The sequence below is a fragment of the Lipotes vexillifer genome, unplaced genomic scaffold, assembly GCF_000442215.2.
Source record: "Lipotes vexillifer unplaced genomic scaffold, Lipotes_vexillifer_v1.1 scaffold729, whole genome shotgun sequence".
In the NCBI taxonomy this organism is placed as follows: Eukaryota; Metazoa; Chordata; class Mammalia; order Artiodactyla; family Lipotidae; genus Lipotes; species Lipotes vexillifer.
Window position 1 is genome coordinate 2,028,057 of NW_006780914.1, and position 20,045 is coordinate 2,048,101.

The following is a 20,045-nucleotide window of genomic DNA, read 5'->3' on the forward strand; positions in this document are numbered from 1 at the left end:
CTCAGAACAGGTTTATAATGAACAAATGCTAAGGGACAGTTTGAAATGTTTCACCCAAAGAGACTGAGGGGTACTGTTTTTCAAAATGTAAAGAGATGTTTTTTCAGGGAGGGCTGTGATGAGCTTTTTGCTTATCTCCATATAGAACGCAGAAAGAGATTAAATGATAACTTGAGACATGTTGTTTAGAATAACTTCAGGAATCTTTATTTTCCAGCTATCAGAATAGGCCCATAAAGACATTTGTGCAAAGCTTTTTCTCTGAAAGTCATTTATTTCACTTGTGGTATTTTGGACATTATCATACTGAGTTGAAGGGCAGTGAACATAATGTTCTCACAAATGTTACTGTATTACTTTGTGTAGATAAAGTATAGAAATAGCTACTTGTTGGGTTGAAAATCTCCTATGTCTTTCTGAAAGATTCACTTCTGTTCACCAAATAATCTCGTTTCTTTTTCTTCCTCTTGAGTGCAAAGAAAGAGTAGATTCCTTAACCCCTTAGAAGTTAGGTGGCACCATGTGACTAGTTCTGGCCAATGAAATGTGATCACTTCCTGGAAGAGCCTTGAGGAGCCCACCCTCCTTGTTCTTCCAATCACAGTGGCAGTGGGATCATGTACTGAGACAGCAGAGCCCTAGGGTAGAGACAGCCTGGATTTCCAAGACTCTGATTACAAAGGAGCTATGTGGAAGTAAAATAGAGTGAAGTGAAATATTCTAAATACTAAATGAAAAAGAAATAATTATATGTTATAAGTCTCTGAAATTTCAGGTTTGTTATCACAGTGTAACCCAGCCTTTTTTGACTAACATAGGGCTTATAGGGAAGTTTAGTTTTACAATTTAATTTTTTTTTCCTGACTTGGATAGTCTTTGCTATGACTGAGTTTGTTTCAAGCAAGTATTAAGACAAGTCATTACTCTGAAGTAAAGAAAACATGAAATTAGACTTTCATATAAATAAATTTTAATTTAAGTAAAATGTGGGAAATTATCCAAAACATGTAGGATTATTTTAGCCACCAAATATAATCTGTAGGAAGAATCCTTACAAGAAGGGAAGAAAAAATCTGTAATATTCTATGGTTTGTGGTTTAAAAGATCAATTTATAATTTTATAGTTCTCAGTTTTTATTTGTAAAGTAATAGTGTTGCAGAACTAGAAAAATAAAGTTTCTAAGACACATAAACTGGTTCAGCATAAGAACATATAAATGTTCACGTTATAGATATGCAGCTGTGTCCTGCTTTGCTTGGGACAGTCTCAGTTTATGTATGCTGTCTGGTAATTCATAATAGTGTCCTCTTCATTCAAAGATTGTGCTGAATTGGATGATACATTGTATGTATGTCTATGGGACCAGACTCATCAGAGATAGTTTGGAAAACGTGTGTAGTGCAGCTAAATTTTCTTCTTTCTTAGTTCTGTGGAACATATCATTGCATGAAAATAACATTATATGAGGTTGTTAGGTGCCCAGGCCAGCCCACAGAATTTTTTAAATTCATAACTGAGCCAAGCCATAGTGATTAGTAAATACAAAATAAAATTTTATAGGTTCTTGTGGATTGGCTTAGGCTCCTAATCATCATGGATGTAAAACATTGCATTAAATGAAAAATGTGGTCTAGTTTCCAATAACTAACTTACCAAGGAGTTTAGAACATAGCCACTTTTTCATTTGGGCATAAACAGTGTTTTTTATATGCAGCTTTCATTATTAGTAGTATTAATATTTTATTTTTTATCATGGAAAATTTTGGAGATACAAAAAGTAAGTAATAGTATAGTAAACCACTGTGCAGCTATTACCCCAGTCCGAACAACCACCAACAAATGGCCAGTGCTATCCTATCCATACCCCCAACTAATTTTTTCCTCCTGTATTATTTTGAAATAAATCCAGATATCATATCATTTTAGCCTCATACATTTCAACTTTTATCTCCAAATGGTAAGTACTCTTTGATAAACATGGTATTATGTGGTTATCATATAATAGTATGTGCTTAACAAATGTGTGTCAAAATAGGTTTGGGTTGAAGAGTAACATGTCATCATTTAGCCACATTAAATGGATACTATCTCTTGGACTAACAGTCTCCCCATTTCACCTTTATCAGAACAAATTACCTTTAAACATTCCAAAAGTAAACTCTAAATTTCCCTTTAGACAATTTAGAAGTATATGTACACACTCCAATCCAGAGATCAAGGAGCTGTGAAGATGTGTTCTGCAGCTGTCTCCCTTTGAAGTTCTCTGCTCTGACACTTCAGATAACAGTATAACTCAGGTTTCCAGGGAACTGAGCAGTCTACTCTTCAAAGAAGAGGTGAATACCTTAGCTTGACAGGTTAACTTCAAGAAAGGTAATCCTAATAAATGGAACTTACGGAATAAATGTTAAGAGGACTGAAAAATGGCTTTTGCTGACCTATTTATTGAGACTAGCAGCATGTTATAAACAAATCTTATTTTCTTTGTGCTGAAACCATTCCTGCATAATCATTTAATGTACTTTGCAGGATTTGTAGGAAAAGAAAATTATTGCCTTTCTGTTTCATATTTCAGGATGTAATTAAGCTGTATTTCTGATTTGTTTAAAAAGAGAAAGCCAAAACAAGTTTTTCCTTTATTTATCAAATACGTAATTAGAAGAAAAAAGAAGGGAATTTATTTGGTACAGATTATATTTTTAGTAAAATTAGAGAAATTTGGCTGACAGCAACAGATTATTTATATATTGTACCAATTTCCTTGACTCATATATATATTTTTGTTTTTATGCAAATGATATAAAATGACTAAGAAGATAGAAGTAGTGTTGCTTATTTGTGGGGGGAGGGAGGATTGGAAATAGGGTTCACCTAACTGGATTACTAGTTTTCCTTTTTTCACCTCTTGTATCAATGGCATGTAGATGGCATTTACCTTAATTTAAGCATTTGATTTAGATTCCAGTGCAGGTATAAGCAGCATATTAAAGGGAACAGTCCTGTTTCTACTATTTAGTAGCCTTATACCCAAGGTCAAACCTTGACTGTCTAATTATGTAATGATAGTAATAACATTTTTAATCTATAAAGGTACTGAAAGGATTAAATGGTGTCATCTATATAAAGAGTTTTTTTTAATTTGGATCTATTTTTGTATTTATATATAATACTAAAATTTTAAGTGTACAATTTGTTTTTTTGACAAACCTATACTTTCATGTGACCAACGTCATAATCATGGTAGAGAACATTTCCTTCACCTCCAAAAGTTCTCTCATGGCCCTTTATAGTCAGTCCTCTCCACTCACCTTCAGCTTCTGTCAACCACTGATTTGAATTCTGTCCTTACAGGTTTGCATTTTCTGAAATTTCATATAAATGGAATCATGTGGGTGTGTGGTAATTCATGTCTGGCTTTTTTTACTCAGCATAATGCTTTTGAGATTTATCCACTTCGTTAAGGGTATGAATAGACTATTCTTATTTATTGCTAAGTACTATTCTGTATTAAATGAATATACAATCACTTGATGGACATTTGGATTGTTTCCAGTTTGGGACAATTAGGAATAAAGCTTCTATGAATATTTACTTACAGATATTTATGTGGACATAGTTTTTATTTATCATAGGTAAATGCATAGAAATGACATTGCTGGGTTGTATGGTAAGTCCATAATTAACTTATTAAGTAACTCGAAAGTGTTACCTCTTTAAAGTCGCTATACCATTGGCAATCCCTCCAGTAATGAATATATTAACGGCTCCAAATTCTCATTTATACTTGGTATTGTCAGTCATTTTAAAAATTTTAGCCCTTCAAGTGTACGTGTAGTGCTATATCATCATGGTTTTAATTGCATTACTCCAAAGGACTAATATCTTTAGCATACTTCCTTGTGTTTATTGTCCATTTATCTTCTTTTGTTATGTGTCTGTTAGAATCTTTTGCCCATTTTTATCACATCTTTTCTTCTTCCTGTTGAGGTTTAAGAATTCTTTAAATATACATGATATAAACCCTTTATCATGTATGTTTGCAAATGTTGCTCCCTGAGGCTTGTCTTATTTCCTTACATGTTTTTTGAAGAATAAGAGATTTTCATGTTGATGAAGTCCAATTAGACAATTTGTATTTTATAGTTTGTATTTTTTTGCAATGTGAAAATTCTTTGCCTAGCCCAGTACCACCAAGACCTTCACTTATATTTTCTTCTAAAAGTTGAATAATTTTAGCTATTTTATTTAGTTCTCTGAACCATTTCAAGTTAGTTTTTGTGTATGGTGTTAAGTCAGGGTCAAGGTTCATTTTTTTGCACAGATGTATATATTTGTTCCAGAACCATTTGTTGAAGACAATATTTTCCTGTTGAATAACCTAGGCAGCTTTTTTTGCAGATTTCTTTGATTTGTCTACGTAAATGGTCATAATCATCTGTACATAAAAAGTTTCATTTTTTTCCTTTCAAATATGTATGACATTTAAAATTTTTAATTTATTATCAGTTGCACTCGTTTTGCTTCATCGCACTGCAGTGTTGTGCAATGTTTGCACAAAGCTGAACAAAAGGGGTAAGAACAGACTGCTTTGCTCCTGATCTTAGAGGAAAGCATTCAGTCTTTCATAGGAGTGATATCAGTTGCAATGTTTTGGTGGGTATTTTTATCAGATTGATAACAGGGTAACTTCCACTCATAGCTTGAAGGTAATTTTTATTATGGTTGGAGTTTGAATGTATCAATTGCTCTATTACACATATGTTAGGATAAGCATATGATCTTTTTTCTATTATTTAATAAATTGATAGATTACTGATATTGAACCAATCTTAACAGTAGTAGAATAATACGTTTTTCTTTCTATGTATTGTTAGATGTTGTTTGCTAATATTTTGGGGTTTCTTAATTTGTGTATCCAGTCTCCCACTGATAGATATTGTATATTTCCATTGTGTTAACAAAAATTCTGCAGTATCTCTCATTTCACATATTTTCATGTGCACACTCAAGATTATCTCTAGAGTATATGCTTAGACATGGCTATATCTCCAGAGTATATATCTAGAGGTAGGTTATAGAATAAGCTCATCTTCACCTTTATTAGATATTATCAGAGTACCATCCAAAATGTTTGTACAAGCTATGCACTCAACAGCAGTATATTAATCTTCCTTCTTCCTCATAGCCTTACCAATAATCAGAGAAATATTTGTGTTTTGGCCAAATTTTGATGGGTTTGGAAAGCTAACACATGGTTTAATTGCCTTTTCTTGATTAGTAGTGAAAGAAAGCATAAAGGATTTTCTTTGGCAAATTGCTTACAACCTGTTCAAGTGCTTGCTAATATTTTCTTTGAGGTTTTTACATCTATGTTCAGAAAATTTTTTTTAATTAATTAATTTATTTATTATTGGCTGCATTCAGTCTTCGTTGCCACACGTGGGCTTTTTCTAGTTGTGGCCAGCGGGGGCTACTCTTCCTTGCAGTGCATGGGCTTCTCATTGCAGTGGCTTCTCTGGTTGGGGATCATGGGCTCTAGGCGTGCGGGCTCAGTAGTTGTGGTGCACGGGCTTAGTTGCTCCGCGGCATGTGGGATCTTCCTGGACCAGGGACTGAACCTGCATCCCCTGCATTGACAGGCGGATTCTTAACCACTGAGCCACCAGGGAAGTCCCCAGAAAGCTTACTGATCTGTTTTATGTATGTATATATGTATGTATGTATTCACTTATTTAAAAATTATCTTTGGTTTTTATATCAGATAATTTTGGCATCATAAAATGAGTTAGAAAATATTCTCTCCTCCTCTATTTCCTGGAAGAGTTTGTGCAAAATTGGTGTTACTTCTTCCTTACATAAAATTTATTTGGACAATTTACCAATGACATCATTTAGGCATGGAACTTCCTTTGTGAGAAGGATTTTATTATGACTTCAATTTCTTTAATAGTTATAAGGCTACCCAGTTACCTATTCCTTGCTGAGGGAGCTTTGGTTGTTTGTATTTTCAAGGAATTATTCCATTTCATCCAAGTTGTTCATAAACGTGTAGTTTGTTCATAATCTTCTCTTTTTGTCATTTTAATATCTGCAGGACCTATATGTATGTCTATATTTTTATTATTGATATGATTATTTCTGTATTTTCTCTTGTTTCCTGATCACTGTGGTTAATGCTTTATTTCTCTGTTCAAAGAATGAGATTTTGAGTTCATTGATTTCCTGTATGTTTTCCTCTTTTTCTTTTCTTTTTTAAAATATTTTATTTTGAAGTATAGTTGATTTACAGTCTTGTGTCAGTCTCTGCTGTACAGCAAAGTCGCTCAGTTATACACATATATACATTCTTTTTTTTTTTTTTTTTTTTTGCATCACGTGGTCCTCTCACTGTTGTGGCCTCTCCCGTTGTGGAGCACAGGCTCTGGATGCACAGGCTCAGTGGCCATGGCTCACAGGCCTAGCCACTCTGTGGCATGTGGGATCTTCCCAGACTGGGACATGAACCCATGTCCCCTGCATCGGCAGGTGGACTCTCAACCACTGCACTACCAGGGAAGCCCTATATTCTTTTTTTCATTATAGTTTATCACAGGATATTGAATATAGTTCCCTGTGCTATATATTAGGACCTTGTTGTTTATCCATTCTAAATGTAACACTCTTTTTCTTGATTTTTGCACATACCTTTATTATTTTCTCCCTTCCATTTACTTTGGGTTTATTTTGCCTATCTAATTTTTGTTTTGTACAATGGAAGCTTAGATAATTGATTTTAGCCCTTTTTAATGCTATGAATAATTGATTTTATAGCTTTCTTAATGCTATACATTTCCCTCTAAGCACTGCTTTAGCTGCATCCCACAAATTTTTATGTTATGTTTTTGCTTAAAATTTTATCTAGTTTATTTTTTACCCATAGTTTATTTAGTGATGTGTTATTTAATTTCCACATATTTGAAGATTTAAAAAATATTATTTATTTCTAAATTAATTCCATTATTGTCAGAGAACTTTGTATGATATCAGTTTTCTTACATTTATTGAGACTGCTTAATCTGTTATTCGGGAGGGTTTTTAATCTCTTACTGATTTTTCTGCTTGCTTTTTTTTATTGTTACTGAGGTATATGTGTATATCTCCAAATATGATTTTGGATCTACTTATTTTTCTTTTCATTTCTACATATTATTCTTCATGTATTTTAGTTCTGTTATTAGTCTATCCACATTTAGGCTTTTATATATATGCTGATGAATTGATCCCTTTATCATTGTGAATGACAATCTTTAAGTTACATTCCTTATAAACTCTGCTTTGTGTGTCTCATATGAATATAGCCACTATAACGTCTTTAAAATATTTGTCTGCTTGGTTTATTTATTTTAATCCATTTGCTTTAAAACTATATATGTCTTTATATTTAAAGTAGGTTTCTGCTAGACTATACCACAGTCGGGTTTTGGTTTTTGATTCAGTCTGACAGTCTGCTTTTTCATTACTTTTAATTGAAGTGTTCAATTTATATTTAGTATAATTTTAATATAATTGGGTTTACATTTATGATGTTACTATTTGTTTTTCTACTTGTCTCATCTGCTGTTTATTCCTTTTTTCCCTTTCCTCTTCCTTTATTTGGGTTATTTTTATTTCTACTATTGGATTTATCTTTTTGTTTTATTTTTGATTGGTTTCCCTAGGATTTATAATATAAATCTTTACGTTACAACACACTTTGAAATAATATTATACCAATTTATGTGCATAGTAAGAACCTTGTAACAGTATACTTCTATTCCCCAACTTTATCCTTTGTGCAGTTTGTGTTGAACATTTTACTTCTCCATATGCTATAAACAACACAGTGGACTTTTTAAGCATTGAATTACTTTCTATAGTAATTGAAAATTAATTAAAATATAAGAAGTTTATATTTACCCACCTGATTGCAATTTCCAATGCTCTTCATTCCTTTGGCCAGTTACAGATTTTTTTCTGATATGATTTTCCTTCTCCCTAAAGGTCACTCTGTGACATTGCTTGTAGTATTTCTCATTCAGTACTTTAAATATTTCACTCCATTGTGTTTGATTTAAGTAATTTTTGAGGAGAAGTCTGCTATAATTCTTATCTTTTTTCCTCAGTGTGTAAACTGTATTTTTTCTATGGCTGATTTTAAGATTTTCACTTTATCAGTGATTTTCAGTGATTTGATGTTATTATACTAATTTTACTTTTCTTCACTTTTATTCTATTTGGGATTTGTTGAGCTTTTTGAATCTGTGGTTTGGTAAATGTTATCAAATTCAGAAAAGTTTTGGCCTTTATTTCTTCAAAAAGTGTTTTCTATTCCCTCTATCTCTTCTCCTGGTACTCCAATTAGATTTAAGGGATACAATATGATGTTTTCTCACCGGCCACTTTTTTGTTCATTTATTTATTTTTTTAGTCTTGTTCCTCTCTGTGCTTCATTTCGTATGGTTTCTATGTCCTCAATTTCACTGTTTTTTCTTTCTTATGCAATGTATAATCTGCTGTTAATCACACCCACTGTATTTTCATTTCAGATGTAGTATTTTCCATCTCTAGAATCCCATTCATGTCTTTTTTACATCTTCCACTTCTCTTGTTATAAGGCTTATATTTTCTTTTTCTTTATCTTCTTGAACATATAGAATACGGTTAACCCTTGAACACCACGGGTTTGAATTGTGCAGGTCTACTTATACACAGATTTATTTTCATAAATACATACTACAGTACTACATGATCTGTAGTTGGTTGAATCCACAGATGTGGAACCAAATATACAGAGGGCTGACTGTAAAGTTATGTTGTTTGCAGATTGATTTTGTTGTAGTTCTTTAAACAGTGTAAATTTTTATTTTCTGTAGAATTAAGTTACTTAGAATCAGTTGGACCCTATCGAGCTATGCTTTTAAGCTGTTATATACTTTATTTCTGGACCAATAGTGTCACCACTAAAGTGGTGACAGATACTATTCTGAGGATTTTACCCAGTTCATGTGTATTATAAGGAATGTTCACTCTGACTCGTGGTAACATAATTTATTCCCAGCCCTCTGTGAGCTCCAGAAATTGTTCTGCCTAATCCTTTGTGGTGGTACTTTTTCCATTCTCTCATAGTTTCCTCTCATGCATGCATGTATCAGTACTTAGCCAAAGATTTAAGGGGATCCCCTCTACACACTCCAGATCTCTCTCTGTATATAACTCCTTCCACAAATTCCAGTCTCTGTGATCTCTTCAATTTCAGTTCCTGGCTCCTCAACTCAGAGAAACTGCCAGGTTCTACTTGGATCTACCCTCTTTGCTCCGTGGCCTGGAAACCACCTCAAAGCAGTAAGCTGCAACAATCTTAGGTCTCACCTTGAATGTTCCCCTTCTATATTATATCACACTCTTATATTACCTGTTGTCCAACATATGAAAATTGTTGTATATATTTTTTCTGGCTTTCTAGTTGTTTAATTTGGGACAGCAAATTAAGTTCTTTTTATCTTGGGCAGAAACTAAAGTCCTGTAAAATAGTTTTATAAGCTGTAAACTCCTGTACTATCATCCATATTATACTTTGTGAATGATGCCTTATAAGTGGTACATCCTCATAACCAGGGTTTCGGTTTCCATGTTTCTTCCCTGCAGTCTGTATCCATATAGCTGTAAAAATGGTTTTTTATAAATGCAAATATGGTCATACCCCTCCCCTGCTTAAAACCTTCCAATGGCTCCATCATTTTGCAATATATACAAATATAGAATCATTGCACTGTGCACCTGAAACTAACATAATATTATATCAATGATGCCTTAATTAATTAAAAATAAAAGTTTTCTTTTTTTTTTTTAAGAATTCTGGCAGTAATGAATGCTATAGTCTAAGAACCATGGGTCTTCCTACTTCTTGGACCACATAGGGCTGAGATCCTTATATGATCTTATATGAGCACAGAGCATTTGGGGAAAGCCTCAAAAGTGGATTAATATTGAACTTTCCACAAACTCAGCTATTGTGGTTATGATTTAGAGTTAACGTTATTAAAAAATAATTTATATAAACAGCATTACTTGTTTTGCTGGTATCATAGAACAGTTCATACCTGATAAACCTATCTGAATATTTTTTAAAGGCACACATATTTTTAGCTTTCTTCCCAGTAGCAGATTCTTGATAAATAATAATTAAATGAACAAATGGCATATTCTATTTTAATCATAATAAAAGCAACTATGACACTAATAATAACAACTAACATTTACTGAGTGCTTACTCTAGACCAAGCTCTAGACTCTGTGTTTATGAATGAGCTTCATTTAGTTGTCACAACAAACCATAATGGAGGAATGATTTTTATCCCCATTTTAAAGATAAGGAAACTGAGGCTTAGAAACACTGTCTTGCCCAAGGTCACACAACTAGTCAGAGGATTAACCTAGATAACTTGTCTCCAGAATCCACAGTCCTAATCACTAATTTAGAGCACCTTTATTTTAGCCACATGAACAAATCAATTTAGTGACCATATTGGTTACAACTCTTGGTACACAGTGTTTGGTTATATAATATGATTGAAATTTTTTCTTTGATCAGGTTGCTTTTCATTAGGATTATCATAGTGATCAGCCTGTTCAATATTTTTCCAGTCATGACGCCTTCCATTTCAAATTCTGCAATGCATAGTCTCAGAGACAAAGAATTTGTTCATAACTGTTAGGCCCAGTCCTTGGAAAGATCAATCCCTCTAATGCTCTTCTTCCTCCCAGTTAGTAAGGCTTGGGTCCTCACATCTCTTTGGATTCTCTTTTCAGAGGCAATAGAAAAGGAAAATGTTTGGGGTTTCGTCCAGTACTTTTTTGATTCTTAATGCTCTTGTTTGTAGTGAGGATAACAATAACTGTGAAAATAGCAGTGATTATTCATATTTTCATTTTTTCTTTCTAACCCTCTTGGGAGCTACATTTTTCATTGTATGGGTTTGTCTGTGATGGAGAAAGCTATGGCAAAAGCTATAGTTATCACTCTCTTTACATGGAATGGAAGGATAGATATTTTCCATTGTGATCCAAAATAGGTCACTTCTGACAGAGTTGAAAAGAATTCCCTCACTGTGCTTATCCCATAGCTGCTAATTCATACTACATCGCCATAATCAGAGGATGTTTACTGTGGGTGATCTTGATCATAGTCTCACCTAAAAAAGTTGGGAGGTACAGTGATGCTTCCTCTTTTACTTACTATCTTTCTGCTTTCCTCCCCCCTTTCCTTCCTGGGGGATATGTGAGTGTGTGTGTGAGTCTGTGTCTGTGTCAGTTTCAATGTGCGCACATCTCATAACATAGTCCTTTCATCTCAACCTCCCTATTGTAGCTGGAATTTATCCATCTCTTCATCTCTTCTGTCCCTACTTATTTCAGCCTGATGGATAACCTCTTCATTGGTGTTTCCACTTCTGCTCTTGTTTCTGTATCCATCCCCCACACAACATCCAAAGGATGTTTTCAGAATGAAAATCTGATCATGATATTGCCTCCTGCTTAAAAACATTTGATGCCTGCCTGAAATTCATAATATGTCTATTTTTCATGACCTTGCTCCTGCAAAACATATGCAGTCACATTCATTTACCAGATAAATAGCTTTTGTGTTTTGTGTTTTGATCACAGTAAGAAATGTATTTTGCATCATCCTTCAGTACATATGTACACACATAAATACACACACATATGTGCCTAAAACAAAAGTTTCACAAAAAATACTTAGCTTTTCTACACACACACATGCACACACACACATACATATGTGACGTGTACTGTGCATGGGTGAATTTTTTATGTATTCTCCCTTACTACATGAGACCAGGGACTATGTTCTACTTGAGCATTACCTTATGTCCAGTACCTGGAATAGTGCTATATACAGAATAGTTACTCAGGGTATATTTGTTGAGTGAATACATATTAATGTTTGAACTTTATTGAGAAGCAATTATCTCCAAAATACTACTTAGTGATGCTGATTTGGTTTATAAGTTCTGATATTTAGGTAAAATAATTGCTAAGTAGAATTTATCAAGAAAAAACATAGAGTTAAATTTATTTCTTTCTCTGATGTTTCTATGAATCAAGAATATTTGTTCTGAACTTTGAATTTTGATTTGGTGAAGGTCTTTGTCAAAATGTATCTTAGCAAGCTCACTGTCAATTGCTTTTGGAATTTGTATAACAAAGTCCATTAGTAACTTTTATTCTTTCTATTTCATTTTTAAAGAACGTTGTTTGGAATTACATTTAACATATAAAGAATCTTTTTTCCTAGGTTTATTTTTTTAATAAATTTATTTTTGGCTGTGTTGGGTCTTCGTTGCTATGCGTGGGCTTTCTCTGGTTGGGGTGAGCAGGGGCTACTCTTCGTTGCAGTGGGCGGGCTTCTCGTTGCGGTGGCTTCTCTTGTTGTGGAGCACAGGATCTAGGGGCGTGGGCTTCAGTAGTTGCGGCACTTGTGCTCAGTAGTTTTGGCTCACGGGCTGTAGAGCACAGGGTCAGTAGTTGTGGTGCATGGGCTTACTTGCTCCGCGGCACGTGGGATCTTCCTGGACCAGGGCTCGAACCCGTGTCCCCTGCGTTGGCAGGCGGATTCTTAACCACTGCACCACCAGGGAAGTCCCCCTAGTTTTCAATATTATATTTTAAATAGGAGCTGTAAACTAATGCTATGTCTGTAAAAGCATGTTATAGAAAAGTTTTTTCTGTTGTTTGAAATTAAATAGTTTTCTATAGGAAAAGTAAAGCTCAGAAAATATTTCCTATTTCTACTTATGGATATAACCATTTTATGCATTAACTACAAGGAATTCACACTTGTTATAATTTTCCTTTAAAAATCTGTAATAGTAGCTATTTCAGTGACAGTTTCACATATTAGACATTTTAATGTATACTATAAGATATAGGGAAACAAGTTACATTTAAAAATCTATGTGTTTCTTTGTTTAAAGTAGAACATCACATTTCTTCTGCCTCTAGGCAGACATATATTTTCATTTATTAGATGAAATTCAACATTTTTAAAAGTCCATTAAGCAGTAACTGAGTGTCTAAAAGCTTTAGGTGTTGATAGAAGATGTTTGCAAATCTGAAGAAATGGGGATCCGCGCTGAACAGGTAGGGTTTATTAAATTTGAGGACATACTAGAGTCGGCTTTAAGGTAGATTCATCATGATTGTTGATAAAAACATCCAGTATTTGTAATTGGTGGGGGATAGCATAGATAAACTTCCTTCCTAAGATATTTGAGCTGGCTATTGAACCTTTTAGCTTTCATTGCTGGATATAATTTATATTAGCCTCAAGCACTAAACCAAATGATTCCACATATTAACTATTTGGTGGTCCTAATACAGTCCAGCTTTAGACCAGGACTTGAATGGAGGCAGAAGTACATTAATCTTCAGAGATACCAACACAGCAGATGCTGAGATCGATTTCCTAAAGTCATGTATTATTTGCATTTTTTTTTCTCTTTGCGAAGCTCTAATTGCTGTGCTCTGGAAGCACAGATCTGTTTCGAAGTCCTGAGAAACTTCTTGTACTAGATGCTGGAAGGGAAGTTTGCGAATCAGGAGTTCAGTGGACTTCTGATAACATCTAATTTCATGGAGTGCCACAGTATCAGGCCTGTAATGATGAGGTTTCTTCACTCCTCCAGAAGAGGGCAGACTCTTATGAGCAGCATAGCCAGTTGCTTCTTCCTTGCTTTACCACTGGTCTGTTTGTATCCTTGGTACAGAGACCTACTTAGAGAGCAACTGTGGTGCAGTGGAGGCTGTGAACACAATTGAAAGATGGCTGACACAGAGCCTACCCCCACTTCTGTGCCCTGCATCAGCCAATCACACGCCATCTATTGCATTTCTTGATACCAACTGTGGTTATTATCTCTTCTGAGATCACTCAAAAGGAAAACAAGGTTAATTCTTAGTGTTCTTTTTTCCCCCCCTTTAAAACAAATATTAGTGCTTTTTATAATTAAAAAAAAAATGGAGAGGAAAACAGACTCAAAAGGTGATAATGGTTGCAGTCCAGTCCTTACATGTTGCTATTCAACCCTTGAACTCATATGATTCGATAATGTGTCCTTCTTACAATCACTTATTAGTGAGGTATCGACCGAGTTGCAGTGGAATTTTAAAATAATTATGAAAATTTTAAAGAATTCTCAATAAAAGTTACTTTAAAAAATTTTCTAGGTAAATTGAAAGTGTTTATTGTGTGCTTTTTTTTATTTGTTGCCCAGCCTTTAAACTTCTATTTCACAATGATGGTTTTAACCTTTCTTTCTTAGGAAGGTATAGGCATGATAATTTTTTTTCCAGTCACATTCCTTATATTTATGACCCTGTCCTGGGTTAGACTGTATTGTTAGTGCTATCTTTGGAACCATGTAGAAGTCTTGGCCAGTTAGTGTTAGAAGATGAACTTGGGCGAAGTCATTTATAGAAAGGACAAGGCAACTCATAACCTGAAGAAAAGAGGATTCAAAAGCTCAAGTATTGCTATTTGAAGGTATGCAAGACTTTATCTCTGCAGCCAGTGACTTCAATAAGTAGGATTGGGCAGTTTCTGGCAAATGTCATTGTAGTAGACGTCCATATTTTTCCTATATCTACCACTGTACCTTCTTGTCTTTGAAGTTCCCCCTTCTGCTCCTCTCTGTTCATACTGGCATCTTGGTAAAACATAATCTGGCTCTCTATATGGCCTCTATTAATACAGGGGTGAGTGCTAATCAGTAATGAGCATCTTACCCAATCAAGTTCATTCTCTTCCATTTTGAAATTGGGATTGTGAGTCAGCTCAATTTTTTCTGAGTGCCTGGGTTGGGACATGTAAAACTGAGGAGCTGTCAAATGCTATAGTTTCTTCTTTTTCTTTCAGTTTTATTGAGATATAATTGACATACAGTACTGTATGAATTTAAGGTGTACAGCATAATGTTTTGGCTTGCATACATCATGAAATGTTCACTAAACCACTATAAGTTTAGTGAACAGCCATCAGTTCATATAAATATGAAAATAAAAAAATAGAAAAAATTTTTTTTCCTTGTGATGAGAACTCTTAGGATTTACTCTCTTAATAACTTGCATATATAACATACAGCAATGTTAATTATATTTGTTTTATATTACATCCCTAGTACTTTTTTATCTTATAACTAGAAGTTTGTACCTTTTAACTGCCTTCATCCAAACCCCCCTCTCCCCACCCCCGCCTCTGGCAACCACAAATCTGATTTTTCTGTGAGTTTGTTTGTTTGCCTTTGAAGTTTAATTGACCTACAACACTGTTTTAGTTCTGGTTGCACAATATAGTGATTTGAGATTTCTATACATTTCAAAATGATCACCATGATGAATCTAGTTACCATGTATCATCCTATAAAGATATTACATAATTATTGGCTATATTCCCCACATAGTACATTTCATATCTGTGACTCATTTATTCTGCAACTAGTAATCTGTACCTCTTAATCTCCCTCACCTATCTCTCTCCTCTGGCAACCATGTGATTTTTCTCTGTATCTATGATTTTCTTGTGGTTTGTTATGTTTGTTCGTTTGTTTTGTTTTTTAGATTTCACATGTAAGTGAAACCAAACAATATTTGTCTTTCTGTGTCTGACTTACTTTACTTAGTATAATACTCTCTATGTCCATCTGTGTTGTCAAAAATGGCAAGATTTCATTCTTTTTATGACTAATATTCCAGTGTGTGTGTGTATATGTGTGTGTGTGCATATGTATGTATATGTATGCATGCACACATACACACACTTAAACAGCACATCTTTATCCATTCATCTATTGATGGACACTTAGGTTGCTTCCGTATCTTGGCTATTGTAAATAATGCTGCAATGACCATAGGGGTGCAAGTATTTTTTCAAATTAGTTTTTGTTTTCTTCAGGTAAATAGCCAGGAGTGAAATTGCTGGATCATGTGGTAGTTCTATTTTTAATTTTTTGAGGAATCTCATACTGGTTTCCACAGTGGCTGCACCAGTTTGCAACTAATTCCACTAACAGGGCACGAGGATTCCCTTCTCCCCACGTCCTCCCCAACACTTGTTATTTATTGTCTTTTTGATAGTAACCATTCTGACAGGTGTGAGGTGGTATCTCACTGTGGATTTGATTTGCATTTCCCTGATGGTTAGCGATATTGAGCATCTTTTAACGTGCCTGTTGGCCATCTGTATGTCTTCTTCAGAGAAATGTCTATCCAGATCCTCTGCCCATTTTTTAATTGTTTTTTGGTTTTTTGATATTGAGTTCTGTGAATTTTGGGTATAAGCTATAGTTTCTAGGTGAATTGGGGACAGAAAAGTCATTCTTCAGCAAAAAGGAGCATAAAGCAGATGAGTAGAAAGGAGAAGAAATGAGCAGTATTAAAAATTCAGGAAAGAAGAATGAGTCCCTGGTTGTAATGTGGATAATGTAGTAAATAAGACATGATATTTAATTCAGCAGTAGTAGATGTGGTTTCCTGTTGGTGATGACTGTGATCTTGTCAGTTTATAAATCTTGGTGGCTAGCATATTATGTCACTGATGATGTGGTTCTGGGGCTAGCTGCTATACTGGAAGCTTTCCAATTTGCCAGGCAGCTTCCCATTGTAGAAGCATTAGTTTTCACCGTGGCCTAGTTCTGAATTGTGGCTTTAGGAGTACTTCCTGAAAGTTCAGCTTAGAGTGTTTTCTTTTCCAGCCCTCCCAGTAATTCCATAAGCCATCTAACACCCTGTAATAAGTCATTTGAGGCTCAAAATGCAAAGCGTGGGTTCTGTTCCCTGCAACTGAACCAATAACAAATGCAATAAGTAAAGAACACTGCTTGTTGCATTGCAAGCACTCAAAATGTATTAGGTGATATTATAAATGTATTCATTCATTTAAATGTGCTTGAGAGTCATTGGTAAACAGACAGAAAGCATGCTCTTATGGAATTTACATGCTAGTGAAATGAGAAAGACAATAATCAATAAACAGAAAAAAGTAAATACGTTTTATACCATTGGAGAGGGTGTTTGTAGCATTAAATAGGGTGATCAGGGTGTGTGATATTTGAGTGAAGACTTGAAGAGTGTGTCTATTTTTTAAAATATTGTTTTACTATACAAGATTAAAGATGAAACTAATTTCTCTTTGCTACTTTACTTATAGTGAGACCTTAAATATAACATTAAAGAAAAAACCCATCTTGCTATCATCTTTGTCAAGTGTCATCATTCATCTTCTTCAGATGATAACTGATATATAGGCTTATAACACAAGTCTTTTCCCCAAATTGACCTGCACAGATTGTCAGCTGGTAGGATTTCCCTCTCATAGTCTCACGTAGATCCAGAGTGATTGAAGAGTGGCTTGAAACTGAACAAAAACTTACTTAGAGGCCATTAGGCTAGAGTTGTAGAAGGAACATTTTAAATTTTGGTGAGTATAATAATAACAATAGAGAATTTTCCACAGGATAAGGGTTTCACACAACTGAGTTGCAAGAAACCTCAGAATGCACAAATCTCTTCTTTTTTTTTTTTTTTTTTTTTTGCGGTATGCGGGCCTCTCACTGTGTGGCCTCTCCCGTTGTGGAGCACAGGCTCTGGACGCGCAGGCTCAGCGGCCATGGCTCACGGGCCCAGCTGCTCTGCAGCATGTGGGATCTTCCTGGACTGGGGCACGAACCCGTGTCCCCTGCATCGGCAGGCAGACTCTCAACCACTGTGCCACCAGGGAAGCCCACAGATATCTCTTCTGTAACAGCAAAGGATCATTCCAATTTGCCAAAATGTCCCAAATTGAACAAATGTTTCCTTTGTGATTTAAAAAGGCCTATGAAATGGAGTTTTTCCCTTCCCTATTCTGGCCACTCTAGCTTACATTTTTACTAGATATTTTTGCCCCTTTATCACACATCATGTTATTGACCAATATACAACTTGAAATCCACTAAAAACTCTGTCATTCATGCTCACTCTACTGTGCTCTTCTATCCCCTTGCAGTTTTCTTTGTCAAATTCTTATAGCTGAATTTTGCAGCTTTTTCTGTTAAATTTTATCTTTTTAGATTTGAATGATTGTTCTGACTATTGAATCTAAGTATGCCCTGACTCATTAAATAAACAATTTTGGTATCTCCCTTTTCCCTCTTTTTCAAGCTCTCTTTCATTCCTATTTCATGGGACTAATTAATCCTTAAATGTACCAAAACAGAAGAAGTCTGGCAGTATGCTACTAGCAATGTCTCATTGACTGCCCATTGGTTCTACACTTGTGGGAATGATCATCCAGCCATTTACACATTTGCCGGTATAAAAAGCAGTGTGCGGTTTGAGTTAATGAACTGCCATCTGGTTCGCTGTGTGTGTTATCTATAGCTATTTGGCTTTTGGTCTTTAAAAGAGAATCATATCATGAAGCTTGAAACGCTACTATTAGGATCAAATGTTAGTAAAATGCCTGGTGTATAGTAGTTATTCTGAGTTTTTCCCATCATTTCTCTCTTTGCCTACCTATTTTCTTATTAAGCTCCACCACCAATGTTGTCCACAAGAATATAATGATTAAGTATCTTCCTGAAATTTAGATCACAATGACTACAATATTCCTTGTCAAACTGAGTTTTTGAAGTCAGGATTTTAACGTGATCATCCTTCTGTGCTTGACATCAAGGGTAATACTGGTACACAAAGGCAGTGGATGCAGGATGCTCTAGGGATAGACCTTGTTTCTGAGGTCAGGCAGAGCTAACTTGAAATCCTGTTTCTACTCCTTTACACTAGTCACTGAACTTCTGTCAGCCTGAATTTCCATACCAATGCATGGGGTCAGTAATAGTTTTCTACTTCAAAGATACAAGCACAATCTTTGGCATATAGTCATAATTATGAAATGAATGAATCTTTCCCTTCTTGAATAACATAAAACCTAAGATGACATAACAGCTTTAGCCAAAAATTCATATTTATTTCGCCAACTAAAAAGTGGTCAAAATTAGGTCACAGGTAAGAATTTGGGCCATCACTTCCCCCACCTTTTTAAATCATTCTCATTCTACAGTGTAGTGGCCTGTGTTGTCACAAGGTCTGATTGTTTTCATTAAATACTCAGTTTAGGAAAGCAGCAAAGTTGACACATCATTTTCTTCATTTGACTTTGTTTTCTCCTCATTTCACAGCTCAATGACTTCTGATATAAAGGTAAGGGTAAAACTATAAATTTTTTATTGCATACTTTTTTAATATTTGAGATTTTAATTTTTATAGTATGAGGAAAAACATTTTAAGTATACTGTTTATTTTCTTTTAAAACTTTCTCATCACACACCAGTATTATCTGAAAAAAAATTTAAGCACCTAATCTCAAAGCTTTGTTTATTTTCTGTTTTATTATTTTTTATTTTTCTTGAAAAATGAATACATGAACAATTAGTCATACAATTAAAATAAATCTCCCTCTTGCTATGGATACTTCTCCTACCAAACTAAAATAAAAATTTATTAGCAGCAGAAAAATGTAGTGGGAACACAGAATGTCAGTCTAAAAGTCTTGTCCAGACAACGTCAGATATACGTATTAGTTTTCAGATCAATTTCCTTCAAACGTATAATTAAGAACCCCTTTTGATGATGTTCTCTTTCTGCATGAAGCACATTGAATCCTGACTACTTTATTTTTTATTCTAAATTTATGAAATAGAACCTCATTTTGTTTGTTTTTTAATAGAACTCAAGAAAATAGGTTGCTTTGATTCTTACAGGGCTTGAAATAAAACAGAAATCAAATTGAAGAGAAGTTAGCTGAGATATGTTTATCAATTTAATTGAAGGGAAGCTACAGTTGGGTTGTTTAACAAAATGGTTTTGGAAAGGATAATGTCACAATAAACCATAAGAGAAATATCATCCTATGCCATCCCTGAAAAATATTTTTTCCAAAAGTCTAGGGAATTAACTAATTCAGTGAGAA